Consider the following 13,759-nt stretch of genomic DNA (forward strand, 5'->3'; position numbering starts at 1 on the left):
ATAGGCAAACATTTTAATATCCAATCTTGATTCATGATATGGGATGAGTAAATATAAAAGTTTAGAATTTACAAGGAAAGTGCGCTGTGGTTATGAGCGCGCAAGAGGAAACAGCAGCCTATATAAAACTTGATAAAGCCTACACTCTGTACGCTCTGTAAAACCCACTCATAAATGTCATAAAAAATATAAAAATAAGAAATAATTTTTGAAATGATAGAACTTACAAACAAGCAAGAATTGGAATTTTTGATTGCTTTATGTGTGCTATAATATTCTAAAACTGTTGAATTTTTGTGTTTACATGAGTGCTGCTGACTGTTTTGTTCATCCAGAAGATGATTTTCAGTTAACAAATTTCGTGAATGCCAAAAATCTTTTATGAAGGCCGTTATACAAATTTGTTTAGAGACTTGACAAGATGCCTGGCCTTTCTATACACTGAGAGAAACTTGTATGTGCCTTTTATTTGAAGGCTAAGACACTAGAAACCCAGATTTAGTTGTAAATGTAGTCGCATTTTTAAACAGGAAGAGCGCAGGTTATATACAGTTCCTTATAAGCTGTAATGTGTCATTTTCTGAGTGGAGGGTCTGTTTCCATGGAGATGTATGATATTTAACTTATGTATTTCCACGGAGACAAGCACCAAGTCAATTTACAGGTCCGATCTGTGGAAAGGTGAGCCCTGCTTACAAATAAAATGCACTTTTCAAGGTATAGTTTTATTGTAAAAAAAAAAAACAAAAAAAACACCACAATGAGCAAGTTTAATGCCATACTGTGGAACATTCCGGGGGAAAGCAGTCTACTATACCTCACATATCTCCATAGACACAACCAACTGCTGGAATTTTACCAGAAAAGTTACATAATGTGGCTTTAATTTTCTAATATAGTGCAACACAGGTAAAAGTTTGGTGTTTTTTTCTGTACTGCGATAAGGATTGAGCTTAAGAAGTTTGAATAAATAAATAACTGTGATTCATTATATACTGTAAATAACTACTACGCTACGGCTTCAGTGTATTTATTTACTGCAGTTCGTGTTTTTATTCATACTTTACAGACTTTATTTAATATTTTTTGTGGATAATCCTACGGGGAGTTCGGATGTCAGCGGCTTCGTTTGGGTTCAGTATTATAAATTATTTTCCGTATCACACTTCAGATTGTGTTGTAATATTCACACACACACACAGATACACACACTGTACTCATGCACGCCCCAGCCCCCACAGAACAAAAGCCTGATGTGTGTGTGATTGTTGTGTGTGTGTGTGGTTGTGTAGGGGTCTTTGGTGGTACACACTCCTCTCTCTCTCCCCTGGGCTCTGATCTACATACGGTACAGTCCTCCATCTCCTCCTGGATACATGTGTGCTCTGTCTGTTCCTCACTACACCTCCCTCGCTCTTGTACCCTCCCTCATCTTTCTTTTCCCTTCCTCCCTTTCTCATCCTCTTCTACCTCTTCCTCCTGGATACACGTGTGTGCGTCTGTCTGTACACCTTTCTCCTTCTCTTTCTGTCTCTCTCTCGCTCTGTCTCTCACCCCTGCAGCCTTGTACCCTCACCCCTCCCTCCCTCCCTCATCTTTCTTCTCCCTTTCTCATCCTCTCTCCGCTATTTCCTCTTCCTCTCCTTCGCTCTCCTCTTCCTTCTGGATGCTCGTGTCCATCTTCTGTCTCTCACTCTTCTCTCTCTCTCTCGTCTCTCTCTCTCTCTCTCTCTCTCTCTCTCCTCTCTCTCTCTCTCTCTCTCTCATCTCTCTCTCTCTCCTTCTCTCTCTCTCTCTCTCTCATCTCTCTCTCTCTCTCTCTCTCTCTCTCTCTCTCTCTCTCTCTCTCTCTCTCTCTCTCTCTCTCTCTCTCACTCTCTCTCTCTCTCTCTCTCTCTCTCTCTCTCTCTCTCTCTCTCTCTCTCATCTCTCTCTCTCTCTCTCTCTCTCTCTCTCTCTCTCATCTCTCTCTCTCTCTCTCTCTCTCTCTCTCTCTCTCTCTCACACTCTCTCTCTCTCTCTCTCTCTCTCTCTCTCTCTCTCTCTCTCTCTCTTCTCTCTCTCTCTCTCTCTCTCATCTCTCTCTCTCTCTCTCTCTCTCTCTCTCTCTCTCTCTCTCTCTCTCACACTCTCTCTCTCTCTCTCTCTCTCTCTCTCTCTCTCTCTCTCTCTCTCTCTCTCTCACCATGTAACCTTCTCCTCCCCTCCTCCCTTTCTCGCACTCTTCTCCCTCTCCCTCGCTCTCCTCTGTCTCCTGGATACATGTGTGCGTCTGTCTGTTCACCTTTCTCCTCTCTCTCTCTCTCTCTCTCTCTCTCTCTCTCTCTCTTCTTCTCTATCTCTCTCTTTCTCTCTCTCTCACGCTCATCTTTCTCCCCCCCCCTCTTCCCTTTCTCGCTCCTTTGCCTCGCTCTCCTTTGCCTCCTGGATACATGTGTGCGTCTGTCTGTACACCTTTCTCCTCTCTCTCTCTCGCGCTCTCACCATCTCTCTCTCACTCATTCGCTCTATCTCTCTCCCCTGTGCCCTTCTACCCTCCATTCTTCCCTTTCTCATCCTCTGTCTTGTCTCTCTTCTTCCTCTGCCCCGCTCTTTTCTTCCTCTTCTTTCTGGATACGTGTGTGCGTCTGTCTGTACACCTTTCTTCTCCCCTGTCTCTTTCTCTCTCTTTCACTCATCTTTCTCCTCCCCTTCTCCCTTTCTCTTCCTATTCTCCCTCTGCCTCGCTCTCCTCTTCCTCCTGGATACATGTGTGTGTGTGTCACCTCTCTCTTCGTTTCCTGTCTGTTCCTCATTACACCTCTGTCTCTCTCTCTCTCTCTTTCTCCTGCACTCTTGTACCCTCCCTCCCTTATTTTTCTCCTCCCCTCCTCTCTTTCTCGTCCTCTTCTCCCGCTCCCTTGCTCTCCTCTATCTCCGAGGTAGAAGTGTGTGTCTGTCTGTACACCTTTCTCCTCCTACTCTCTCTTCTCTCTCTCTCCCTCTCTTTCTCTCTCTCTCACACATCTTTCTTCTCCCCTCTCTCTTTCTCTCTCTCTCTCACTCATCTTTCTCCCCCCTCCTCCCTTTTTCTTCCTCTTCTCCCTCTCCCTCTCTCTCCTCTTCCTCCTGGATACGTGTGTGTGTCTATCTGTGCACCTTTGTCCTCCCCTCTCTCTTTTGTCTCTCTCTCTCTTTCACTCTCTCTGTCTCTCTCTCACTCGCCCCCCCCTTTCTTGTCCTCCTCTCACTCAGCGTCGCTCTCCTCTTCCTCCTAGATACGCGTGTGTGCATCTGTCTGTACACCTTTCTCCTCCACTTTCTCTCTCTTTCTCTTACTCATCTTTCTCCTCCTTTCCTCCCTTTCTTGTCCTCTTCTCCCTCTGCCTTGCTCTCCTCTTCCTCCTCCTCCATCTCTCTCTCTCTCTTTCTTCCCTGCACCCTTGTACGCTCCATCCCTCCCTTCTTCTCTTTCTCGTCCTCTCTCCTCTATCTCTTCTCCCTCTCCCTCGCCCTCCTCTTTCTCCTGGATACGTGTGTTCTGTCTGTTTGCCACTACACCTCTGTTTCGCTCCTTCTCACTCATTTTTCTCCTCCCCTCCTCCCTTTCTCCTCCTCCTCCTCCTCTCTCTCTCACTCTCTCTCCGTGTCTTTCCCCTGCACCCTTGTGCCCTCCCTCCATCATCTCTTCCCTTTCTTATCCTCTCTCTATCTCTTGTCCCTCTCTCCTCCCTCTCTCTCACCTCTTATCAACTTCCCCCCCCTCCTTCTCTCCCTCTTTCATCCCTCCCTATGTCCCTACCTCGATCGTCTCTTCCTCCTGGATTCATCTCTCTCCCCTCCTCTCCTCCCTTTCTCATCCTCTCTCTTCTATCTATTCTCTCTCTTTTCTCCCACTCTCCCTTCTACTCACTGCTCCCTCACTCTCCCTCTTTTTCTACCCCCTCTCCCTCACTCCCAGGCCACATACGTCCATTTATTCGACCCTGATCTGCCCGTTTAAGATCATTTGGAATTACAAAATATACATATATTATAATTTTACCTCATTCACGGACTAAAGCTTTACTTTACTTTTATTTTAGAGGTGATTTTTAATTAATTTTTTGTAAGGTAACTCACTTTTTCATTGCTTAGTCATAAAATAAACTCTTATTAGACTCACCAGCTCATAAAAACAAAGCTATTTACTGTTTTTATAAAGAAATACAATTAATATTTGCAGAATTGAGTTAAGCATTTTGGCCCGGCAATCTACAATATTTTCTGTTTCTCATGTGGCCCCATGGGAAAAATAATTGCCCACCCCTGCTCTATTTCTGTTTCTTCTGCCTTTCTCCTCCTCTTTCCCACTCCCCTTCTTCTCCGTCTCTCCTCTTTCTCAGCTCCTCTTCTTCTTATCTCCCCTTCCTCTCACCTTCCTCTCTTCTCACCCCTCTCTCCTCCTCCTCCTCCTCTCCCCTCTCTCTTCCTCACCTGTTTGGAGTAGGCAGCAGGGTAAATTATACATGTCTGGGTGTGGGTGAGTCATTGGAGCGCTGCCACTATTTCTGGAGACGGCACAGTTGGCCTGGTACCTGTTCACTGTAGTACCTCAGACTGTACACTGTGACCGGGGGCAGCTCCGAGCCGTTTTTCAGACGCTACACTGAGATCATATTCAATATCAATAAAATATCTAAACATTTAGCTGCCCCTTGTCTGTATTAAAGGTTATCGGCTCAGAAACGTACATAATAATATCTGTGCTTCTTTGTAATCTAAACATTTGAGCATGGACAGACAGCTTTTTTGCTTTCATTTTGTGATTTTTATATTGTAGCCGGACTTTCTTATCAAAGACTGATCTCATCATATCAGAAGCTGAGCAGAGCTGGGCCTGGTCGGTACTGACTGCTTAGAATACCAGGTGCCACAGTGGGGCGCCAGTGACAAAAACTGTCATTGTGTCCTTAAAGGTTGTATGGAGGATTTTTTTTTGTTTCATGTTGTCAATGATAGCATTATAGAGGTGCAGTAGCCTTGTAATTATGATGACCAAAAAAAAGAGAATAAAAATTCATCAACTCTGGACGTGGTGGGGCTAAACATTTGCCAATAGATAACGACACTGCCTCGTTATCTGTTAGCTGACAGGCTGTCAATCAATCTCCCTACGTTTCTAGCGTAACTGACTTGCCTGCGCGCCGCCGGTACGTGGTTTACGTACGCCTGTCACGCAGTCCACAGACGCAAGACGCACAGACGCTGTTTACTCCACCAACGCAACAGTTCTTAGCGCCTTTTTTTGACCTATATCTTCCTCGCAGTTCCCACAAAGTTTGTTGCAATGGCGACAAGAATCCAGGAGCAGTTAGCCGCAAAAGAAAGTCAGTTTTTGAGGTCGCTGAAAGAAGAAGACAAGGGGAAAAGCAGCGAAGCCAAACTAAGGTGATTCTTATAGATTCATTCCAGCGATGGTGTGACTGAAGCAGACGCAGGGTCTAAAGACTGACGCATTGGTCGCCAAATTACTCCTGGACAGGTCACTTCTGCTTATTATGAAAACGTACTTTATTTCCAAGAGCTACACAAACGTTTTTCAGGACACGAAAGCGATATCCTATGTCTGAAAACGTAATTTTCAGTGCAAAGAAAGAGTCCGCTTGCTGCTGCGTGTTGTAGCTAGTTCATTCGCACTGAATCTCCGCGCAACCTTCTCTGCACCCCTTTCCTGCTCCTGTCCCCGCTGCCCGTTCCGCTCTTCCCCCTGCTCCTCACTTCTCCGGGCACGGAATCTCCACGCACCCGCTCCCCTCTCCTCTCCTCTCTCCTCTCCCTGCTCTGCTCTTCTTCTCCCTGCTCCTCACTTCTCATCCGCGCACGAAATGTCACTTCTCCGTCTTGCCTAACCAACACTGTAGTTAGTTGTTTACAAGTCATGTGCAGCTCACCGGCTGTAAACAAACCTGTTTCTGGCGTAAAGAGGAGGCGGGAGGAGGTGTTTCTACGTAGGGAGCTGTAGGGGAGGGGGGGTGGTTTCACGCATGCGCAACATTTGAAAAAGGACAAACAGTCGCTGGATTTCTCGTTCCTTGGAAAATCCTCTATACAACCTTTAAGCAAAAAAGCATAAACCATTATCGATAATAGGGTACAACCTTCGGCATCAAAACGATACATGCATAATGGTAATAGCCTTTTAATTAATCAAATTAGACTTATTCAGCATATTACATGTAATTCCGAAATCCCTTGGAGAGCTACTTGGAAGCAGGTGCAGAGCTACAGATAGTTCCTGAGCTACAGGTTGGAGACGCCTGGCCTATAGTATGAATGTGCTGTGTGAGTTATGGTGGTGGTCCTAAGAGACGGTGGCACAGATTGGCAGCCTCACTTCCGTCGGGTTGACCCAGGGCAGCTAACCACCACTGAATGAACGAAGAAGCTCAGTTGGTAGAAGCGTTTGTCCACTTATCTGAAGGTTGGCGGTTTTGAGTCCCGCTCTTGACTTAAACATCATTGGTTGAGCGATCAGATCCACTGAGCCACAATTTGGAGGTGCAATTCCAGCTTCCACAGATGAATGCTGTTGTTGTGTCCTTGGGCTAGACACTTAAACCACCTAGCCCCCAGTGTCTGCGCACACTAGAGCATTGTTTCCGAAAGACTGGGTCGCAACCCTCAGGTGGCTCACAAGAGACTTTTTTTTTTTGGATTGCCTTGTCACTATCTAGTCAGGCTGGCGTCACCTAGTGCCTCCGCTTAATTTCATTTCTCTCCAGCGACTAGGTCAGGAATTTGAATACACTAGACGGTTCGCAAAAACCCCCGGAAGTGCGAGTTTGGGCACCAGCCAATCAGCGAAGAGCCATACATTCTGTGTTGGCAACGATTCCCAAGATCGAATATTCAAACAAAGAGAATGTTTGGTGAATTTTATCAAGGGGAAAGACGTTATTGGCCTTCTTCCTTTTTTGGGATTTGGGAAAAGCTTAATACACCAGTTAGCCCCGTTAACGGCGAATTACATACGTCACGACCAAATAGCAGTGATTGGTTAAATGAAAAAAGTACCCGCCTACCGTTGAGCGAACGAAATCTAATGCTGCGAGGTCAGACAGTTATCACAAAGTGAAACTGCCTGATGAATCAGGATAGTCACGATTTGCATGTTGATCTGCAATATACAGTCCTGACACATGAGATTTTCTGTGCTCAAAAAAATGAAAACAAAGCACAGAAACAGACTGAATTCTGCGCCTGATCTGCTGTTGCGCTCTCCTCCTGCACCCAGGACTGGAACACACAACAAAAACACAGACAGGCTCACCTCTCTCATTAAAAATTTTGAAATGTTAAGACATGCTTGTATCATTTCTAATCTTTTGTAATTATTTTATTGACAATTTTGTTCCAATATTGCTGCTTCAATTGAATCTTGAAAAGAAAAAGAAATGGGCTACATTTAATGTCCAAATAGGCGACTTATGGATCCTTTTATTGCTGCTTCAGTGACTTGAAGCAGAATAACTTGAGTAATACTAATTGTTCAGAGACACAATCACTCAGTCAACAATAAAATATCCTCATTAATGTTCAATAATGGTCAAACCCACCTTTATTTTGTGATTTACGAATAATTAACTTATAAATATTGACTTTGGGTCACGATTGTTTGTGACTTTTTAAAATATGGGTCCCTGGAAAAAAAGTTTGAGAAACACTGCTCTAAAGTATGAATGTGTGTATGAATGGGTGAGAGCTTCGAGTGTCTTGAAGGTGGAAAAACGCTGTACAGTATAAAAATGTGACCATTTACCAAGAATGAATGAATGAGTAATGCACAAAATTTGAAAGCAACTTCGGGAAAAATGCTTTAAAAGACATGTTATGAGAATGTGTTATTATTATTAAGGTATAACTGACAGTGTGTAACTTTTCTAGTGCACCGGCTTGTCTCCATGTGCTGTTGCTTTTCTTGTAAACTTCCACATTATGCCATTAAATCTGATCTATCTTGCTTTTTCAGTTACATTTGTTTCTGTGACTCCTACTTCCTTCCAAAACCTTGTTACTACGAATGCCTTTGCCTCTCCATGGAGTAAGACTAAAGTTTAACGCCATACTGTGGAACATTCCATGCGAAGCTGTAACATCTCCACGGAGACAAGCAGGCAGCAGATCCTCCGGTAGAAAAAAAGATTGTGAAATGACTCAAAGTTAGACCTGGAATCCACAATTAGTGTCAAGCAATTTACACCTGACAGACCTGACTATGGCTTTACAGTAGTTTTAATTGCTTTTATAACAAGTGAGATTTGCGTTTGACATCACATCACAACAGTTCGTTCCTTTCCATAGATACCACACAGAATTTCTATCTCTGAGCATCTGTTAATCGACGCAATAAGAAATATCAAAGTTATATGAATACAGAATATGTATGTTGTGGTGTAATATGTACAGCAGTATTCTTTTAGTTGTTTAGTTGCTTAATAAAGATAAAGATTAAAGAAGTGAGTGAGTAAGTTAGCTAAAGATTTTTTTTTTTTTGGTATTTATATGTAAAAAGGCAGATGTAACTCATGATTCACAAGTTTATTCTGTCTTTATATAAATACATTGTTCTTTTTTCTGCATAAATAGAAGTTTTTAGCGTGAACTCCCCCTTCAGGTGTAGTCTTGTGAGCATAGTTGGGTCAGATACTTGGAGATATGTAATACTTTTGAGAGCTTTTGCCACGCTCCCCTTTTTAGACAACCAGGTCCCGTATTTTCCGAGCTATTAGACGAGCTCTCAAGTCTCCAACCATATCAAAAAACGATTGCGCGCCCCACAATCCAGAGCGCCCTATACACGAATCCACTCAGGTGTCCCAGCGCGACTTCAGTAAACTACAAAGCTGCACCACCCGCAGCGCACGCGAACACGCATCGAGCAGACAGACTCATCACTCCACACGGACGAGGAATGGAACGGAAGAACGAACCGAAAAAGCGAATGCAATGTGCCACTTCTAGTCACAACTGAACAACTGAGTCACTGCGAACACGCCGACAATCCAGCGGTCCCAGACAGCACCCTCCCTACACGCCACAACTGAACAAAGCCCAGAGTCACCGTGAACGCGCCAAACAAAGTCCGACTCACCCATATAACTGTTGTGTTTCGTTTAAAGTCCAGTGCGGTTTATTTGTGAAAAAAGTAAAAAAATAGACCATTCTATGACAGTGCGCCTTATAATCCAGAGCGCCTAATAGCCCGGAAAATACAGTAGGTCAGTTTGGTTTACTTAGATGTAAACCAAGTAGTGTGGAGGCTTAAAAAAATTTTAATATGCAACTTTTTCCTCTTGGACGTCACCTGCTTGCCACCACGGAAAATGTGTCCAGATATGTGGAATATTCTGGACACTTTTCCAAATATGGACATAAATTTATGAATCTCCACGGAAACTTGCAAGACAAATTATACAGGCTGGATTTTTGGAAGCTATTCAGGTATTCATTTAGGCAAAAAGCCACAGATTTTTTCAACTGGGATTTTCTTTTGGTTATAAAGCAAAATACATATCGCTATCAGCAACCTAAAACCAAGCAAAGGGTTTGCTTTCAGATCTTTGTTATAATGTTTCCTCATCACAAACATACTGATACGTCAGATGTCTTTTATCAGTGTTACAGATAAATGTAAAAAAACAAAAAAAAAAAAAACTTGTGTGTTGGTCCATAAACAAACAAACACATTCTGATTCCAGCTTCAGCTAGAATCACAATGGGGCAAGAAATTTCACCTTGTGTTTGCATGTGGTGTCAATCAATCAAACTTTAATTTGTAGAGCCCTTTACAAACACTCAAGGTGACCAACGTGCTTCACATTAAAATCAACACAATATAAAAACATTAAAAACATACAAACAATGAAATAAAACATCCATCCATCCTTTTTCGTCCGCTTATCCGGGGCCAGGTCGCGGGGGCAGCAGCCTAAGCAGGGACTCCCAGACTTCCCTCACCCCAGACACGTCCTCCAGCTCCTCCGGGGGAATCCCGAGGCGTTCCCAGGCCAGCTGAGAGACATAGTCCCCCCGGGGCCTCCTCCCGGTGGGACATGCCCAGAACACCTCCCAAGGGAGGCGCCCAGGAGGCATCCGGAACAGATGCCCGAGCCACCTCAACTGGCTCCTCTCGACGTGGAGGAGCAGCGGCTCTACTCCGAGCTCCGTCCCGTGTGACTGAGCTCCTCACCCTATCTCTAAGGGAGCGCCCAGCCACCCTGCGGAGGAAACTCATTTCGAGCGCTTGTATCCGCGATCTTGTCCTTTCGGTCACTACCCAGAGCTCATGACCATAAAACAAATTGTGCAAAATGTCACTGCATCACTGATAAGGGTGTAATGATATCCAAGTCTCATAGTACGATATCATCATGGTATGAAATTTATGGTACGATATTTATTGCGATATTTTGTGGAGACTAACATAACTGTTAATATGCTACTTTTCCTCTTAAAATGCCTTGACAAAACATAATCCAAAGAACTAAGACTTAAAAGTGCTTAGAACTGTTATTTCTTCTTGTAGTCTACACTAAAATGGAGCAAAGGATCATGGTCTATGTAGTTCCCTCTGTCTGTTGCTGCACCATAACTCTTAATTTAAGCAAAGAGACTTGTAATTTGATATATTTTGATGGTCCATGATATTATTGTGAGAACTCTGATGATACAATATCATAATATTTTGGTTATTGTTACATCCCTAATCACTGAGTGTATAAACCTAGTCTAAATCATCATAGATCAAGTCTGAACCTGGATTTAAACAGGCTAAAATCTGTGACGGTGGCATATCGGGGGCAGTTTGTTCCAGAGTCTAGGGGCCAGTGACAAAGAAAGTCCGATCACCCCAGTGTTTTAAGCTAAAACTTGACCTTAAGACCCAGTTTGAGCTGTGGACAGACAGGAGTTCAGTCGAATACGGAGGCACAAGGCCGGTAAGAGCTTTAAAAAAAAAAACAATAACATTTTAAAATCCACTCTAAAAGAAACTGGAAGCCATTGGAGAGATAAAAGGATTGGTGTGATGTGCTGTCTGGGGGTGCTGGTTTGGTTGGTGTGTGACTGATCGGTGTGGGTTGGAGTGGCAGTAGGCACAGATTAACAGCCACACTTTTCTCTTTGTAACCCAAGGCAGCTATGGCTACTAAAGTGCTCTACCATCACAGAATATAGAGAGTGAGTGAATGAATAATGCAGAAAACTGTAAAGCGACTTTGAGCCTCTGAAAGAATACTATGAATTATTATGATAATCGTTTAAAAATATATGATGATGATAATGATGAATGAATCCAAGCCCCAGTACAGGTCTTTGAAAGGAGCTTCAAGGAGAGAAGATTATAGATGTTCTTTTATCAGACCATCTAAGGACACTGCATTATAATGAGTGGGTAACACGAGGTTAATTAAGCCTGTATATTCGCTTCCTTTTGTTGAGAAAGTTCTGGCTGCAGCAGTTAGAGATGGACTTCCACAATCTCAGTACTCTATTTTATTTTTAACCCTTCCCCAAGCCCCAACTAAACCAATTTAAAGTTTGTCGTAACTATAAATCAACCTTATTTTTGCTACTAACATGTATAAATTCTCTTCAGTTAGTATTTGTAGTCGTAGTACTAGTATTGTTTGCCATTGTAGCTCATACTAAGTGAATTTATGGTCTACAACAATCTAAAACTGAGTGTGTGCTGCTTCCAATGGCCACTCTCCCCTTTAGTCCTCTAGACTCCACCCATTGTCCCATAACTGTCCCCTTCAGTCCTCCAGACCCTGTCCCTCTTGCCCTTTTAGTATTCCAGATCCTCTCACTCTTCCCTTTAGTCCTCTAGACCTCCCCCTCCTCCTTCTACCCTTTAGCTTTCCTCCTTCTCCCCTTTTATTCTCCAGACTCTTCACTCTCCCCTTTTGTCCTTCAGGCTCCATCCCTCCTCCCCCCTTTGTGCGTCCAATTCAAAAGCACTGTGAACTCTCCAGACCCTCACTCTCCCCGTTAATCCTCCAGAACCGCCCCTCCTACCCCTTTAGTCTTCCAGATCCCAGCCTCTCTCTCACTCTTCCCTTTAGGCCTATAGATCTTCTCCCTCCATCCTCAATCCTTTAGTCATCCTCATTCTCCCCTTTTATTCTCCAGAGTCTTCACTCTCCCCTTTAGTCCTCTAGACCTTGCCTCCTTTCTCCTCAATCTCCCCTTTAGTCCTCTAGACCCTGCCTCCTTTCTCCTCACTCTCCTCTTTAGTCCTCCAGGCCCTGCCTTTTTTCACCTCACTCTACCCTTTAGTCCTCCAGGCCCTGCCTCCTTTCTCCTCACTTTTCCCTTTAGTCCTCCAGACCCCATCCCTCCTCCCCTCTCTTTCCTTTTTAGTCCTCAAGACCACAGTCCCCTTCAGACCCTGGCCCTCTTCACTCTCCTCTTTAGTTCTCCAGATCCCGCCCCTCACTTTCCCCTTTAGTCCTCAAGACCACAGTCCCCTTCAGACCCGGGCCTTCCTCACTCTCGTCTTTAGTTCTCCAGATCCTGCCCCTCACTTTCCCCTTTATTCCTCAAGACCACAGTCCCCTTCAGACCCTGGCCTTCCTCACTCTCCTCTTTAGTTCTCCAGATCCTGCCCCTCACTTTCCCCTTTAGTCCTCAAGACCACAGTCCCCTTCAGACCCTGGCCCTCTTCACTCTCCTCTTTAGTTCTCAGATCCCACCCTCACTTTCCTCTTTTCTCAAGACCCTCCCCTTCACCCTGGCCCTCTCCTCTTTAGTTCTCCAGATCCCACCCCTCACTTTCCTCTTTAGTCCTCAAGACCACAGTCCCCTTCAGACCCTGGCCCTCTTCACTCTTCTCTTTAGTTCTCCAGATCCCGCCCAAGACCACAGTCCCCTTCAGACCCTGGCCCTCTTCACTGTCCTCTTTAGTTCTCCAGATCCCGCCCCTCACTTTCCCCTTTAGTCCTCAAGACCACAGTCCCCTTCAGACCCTGGCCCTCTTCACTCTCCTCTTTAGTTCTCCAGATCCCGCCCCTCACTTTCCCCTTTAGTCCTCAAGACCACAGTCCCCTTCAGACCCTGGCCCTCTTCACTCTCCTCTTTAGTTCTCCAGATCCCGCCCCTCACTTTCCCCTTTAGTCCTCAAGACCACAGTCCCCTTCAGACCCTGGCCCTCTTCACTCTCCCCTTTAGTCCTCCAGGCCCCGCCCATCCTCCTCCCTTTGGACCTTCAGTTGAACAGCTTTTGTGGACTGTGGGTGAGTAAGTTTAGACGTTTACTCCCACTTTAAACTTAATACTTATTTTTTTTACAATTTGAAAGTAAAAGTGTCATTTTTTTTAGCATTTTAACATGATTTTTTCTAGCTTTTTAAAATCATTTTGGGTTTTTCGCCGGCTGTCACGCAGTTGAGTTCGCCGATGGTGCTATATTGAACTCCACTCGTCCGGCAGCTCTAGCCAGACCCTCTTGCTTTCATCTAACTGCACTTTTTGAACTGTTATTGTTTAAAATGTCCTGACGCCTGAAAGATGAAAAGTGCCCGTGGAGTATCTCTGTAGCACACTGTATAGGACAGACCACTCTCCGCTGTGAGTCAAGCACCACTCACTAAGTTGCATTTTAAGGTCTTTTGTTAAGGGCTCACATTTTCATTTGATTTCGGTGATTTTTGTGCGGCCGGACTCTTAGCTCAAGGACACAACTGCTCTGACGTTTGACTCATTGTTGAGAGAGCTCTTCAAACTTCAGACGGCGGCA

The sequence above is a fragment of the Boleophthalmus pectinirostris genome, unplaced genomic scaffold, assembly GCF_026225935.1.
Source record: "Boleophthalmus pectinirostris isolate CB_2022bp ecotype Guang Dong unplaced genomic scaffold, ASM2622593v1 HiC_scaffold_7, whole genome shotgun sequence".
NCBI classification, from domain to species: Eukaryota; Metazoa; Chordata; class Actinopteri; order Gobiiformes; family Gobiidae; genus Boleophthalmus; species Boleophthalmus pectinirostris.